Here is a 3289-nt window from a genome sequence, read left to right on the forward strand (position 1 = left end):
TTCCTTAGATTTTTAAAACTGTAAGCAGAGGATGTGTATTTGTGAGACTGAAGTAGAACTGACTAAAAGGGGTTAGAAAGAGGATCACGTTCTATATACTTGTTGATGGACGAACTCAAAAATCTTTCAAGTAGCTCCTGGAAGATGCATATGCATCACTTAGCAGACACACACCTACCTATCAGCAGTAGTTTAAGTTAGTAACTTGAACTATGAAAGTAAATTAATACCTCATTACTGCAATTATGTTTTTAAAAAATCTGAACGTGTCTAGGTCTATGGGGAGTGTGCTTCTCTCAACGCTTGTTTTGAGTTGTTTTGAAAATCTTCCAAAAGCTTGACAAACGTGTCAACACCACAAGGTCAGCCGGCTTTGAGATTGGGTTCTTCCTAGAATTTGTCCCAAGACTTTCCTTTAAAATATATACAAGAGACACAAAACTATGCACTGAACTTGAAACAGTTCAGAAATTAACAATTAACAGAATTTCAGACCAGCAGTACAAACATTTTTTGAGAGACATCCCCTGCCCTGCAAACTCATTTTAAACTCTACCCTGGACTATGCTTCCACAATATGTGGGGATGGAACAGCGACCTCATTCAACTGAAATACTTTCGAAAAGAGTTTTCCAATATAAATACTTGAGACCGAGTACTTCTTTTGTCCAGTTTCTACAGCAGTTTTAGCAAGAAACGGGATTATTAAGAGAAAAAGCTATAGCAATTGAGAGCGCAGTAAGAGAGGTCTTAATGGAAAGGGGGACAGATGCGAGAGAGAAAGTGAAAAATTCTAGAAATGCTTTAAAATTTATTGCTGGTAAAGAAACCTCTGAATATTTTTATGGTCTCTGATACACTTCATTTTAGAACAGAAAGGGTTTCCTCCTAGGGGAAACTCTAAAGGTTGACATAACTTAATTTTTGTAGGTTTTTCTTTTAAATGAAAAAGTTGCGCTAAAAATATTATTATAAGAGATTATTCAATAGTTCAAGGCTAGGAATTTTCCATAGATAAGGTTGGAATCTACATATTATGAATCTTACACTGCACACTGCTGCTCATGTAAGTCAAAGAAATGCCTGTGTTCTGCTAAAAATATTATTATAAGAGATTATTCAGTGGTTCAAGGCTAGGAATTTTCCATAGATAAAAGTATAAATGATAGGCAAAGGTTGGAATCTACATATTATGAATCTTACATTGCACACCGCTGCTCATGTAAGTCAAAGAAATGCCTGTGTTCCCTGATCTAGCAATTTGGGAGTAGGTAATTTTTGATCCTTGCTAAAAGAACACCCAACAAACGACAATAAAACCAGACAGAAAAATACCCCGGCAATGCTAGCGGAATGATTTGAAGAAACATTTCACTTGAGCAATTCCCAAGTATCAGAGCCTGTTAAAAATCCTTTGCGAGCTGTAAATCTTCTATCCCAAACGCTTCTGGAAAAGAGACAGACAATTCCATGGCAAAACAAGGTACCTTTCAACATGCCTGCTAATGGGGAAGCACTTGTATTACAGAATGGGCACACTGAGCCAAAGCCCCTGGCCATGGTGGTTTAATGCCTAGCTTAGCTGAAGAAAGCGCCTTTGGCCACATTCACATCACCGAATGCATCACCAACTACCTGCTGCTAATGACTTCCAGCAATTTTGAGAGTGAAGCAGTTCTGCTAGAAAAGGTATCTTGCTGTCCTCTCCCTGCGGAAGCTGTTCTAGCGAGCAAGGCTAGTGCACACTAGCTACGTGTTGATGAGCCTCGGGATACCAGGAAATGATGCAAGCAGCTTTGGGGAAAGGAAAAGGAATGGGAAGCAGGGACATGGAAAGTGTAAGGAGGTGAAGGTGGCAGCAAGAAGTTCAATATGAGTTAATACGAATTTTACATATGGAAAACCACACCCTAGTATTTGCTACCTAGTTGGACATGAAATTAAGCTAATGGAATAAATATAAAACGCAATTAGTTTAATAGCAATGGTACTGAATGTAAAATTGCAGAAGAAATTACTCAATTTGATATTATACTTTGCTTCACAGAGCAGAATGATCACATTTAAAGAACTAAAATGGAATATGCATATTCATCCTTAATGTCCTTACATTAAACTTTGTTATCTTTTCTGATATTGTACCGCAATGATGGCTGTGTAAATGGAGGACCACTCTCTTACCAATAATCCAGAAACTGCTTGAAGACTCCACGTATCTTGCAATTCACAATAAAAACGCCAGTGCAACAATACTGAAGAACTGGGCAATAAAGACATATTAGTTGGTCAGGTGCAGTTACTTTGAATTATGGCATAGCTTGACTTCAGTTAATAAGTTCATCTGACATTAGAATCATTGCATTCAAATTGATGTTAATGAGACTTAAAATTAAACAGGTATTTCATCAAACATACGATAAAGATCATCGATTTTAGGTCTCAATTAGGAAAGAGGAAAGATGATTCTGTCCTGCAGTACAAGGTTAGAAGTCACAAATTTTAAGTCCCATCTTCTTTTGGAAGATGGAACAAGCAAGCGATGGTCTTGATATTTATTTCTTCCTCTGTGAAATACTACTACTTGTTCACTGCAAAAGCACTGCAAGGCTTCCCATCAACATTCTTTTGGTATTAAGAAAAATTTTGTGCACCATCAAAGTTATTTTAGTATAACACAAGGCAGGAGCCCGTTTACATTTCACTAAGAAAAGCTCAATATATTTTCTAGGAGTTGAAGCCAGTACTTTCAGGTGCCCCTTTATTTGTTCTACTCATTCCCCACCTGCAATACAATCATGACACTTCTACTATTTAGCTCTCCCTCAAACTGAATTATCTTTTTTTTTTTTTTTTTTTTTTTTATTATTTATTTTTGTGCGTGCGTGTGTGTTCATACTCCTTACCTGAGTAAAGTTTTTCCATCGATGATTCCTTTGGTATGTTCGGGAATAACGTCCATTTGCAAGAGCTGAACAAGCCCCACAGAATTCATGCTGAGCTAGAATCTGCTGGTTTAATTCCCTGCTGGGAGTCTGCCAGTTGGGAAACGCTGACCAGCAAGTACAGGTCTTAATTACACAAATCCAGAAGCTGCTCCCAACCTTTCCCCATTGAGAAGCATTTGCTTTCTAGTGTTCTTCTCGATGAACACATTATCACTCAAACGTAATTTATTGCTGCTTTACATTGTAAGTAATTAAATGAAGAAACCTTTTAAACTCAAGGGAATTTTAATAGGTTACTTGCAAAATGTTATTGCAGGCAACAACTTGTACATGATTTTAGTTCC

The sequence above is a fragment of the Egretta garzetta genome, unplaced genomic scaffold (genome assembly GCF_000687185.1).
Source record: "Egretta garzetta isolate BGI_Z169 unplaced genomic scaffold, ASM68718v1 scaffold94, whole genome shotgun sequence".
Classification (NCBI taxonomy): Eukaryota; Metazoa; Chordata; class Aves; order Pelecaniformes; family Ardeidae; genus Egretta; species Egretta garzetta.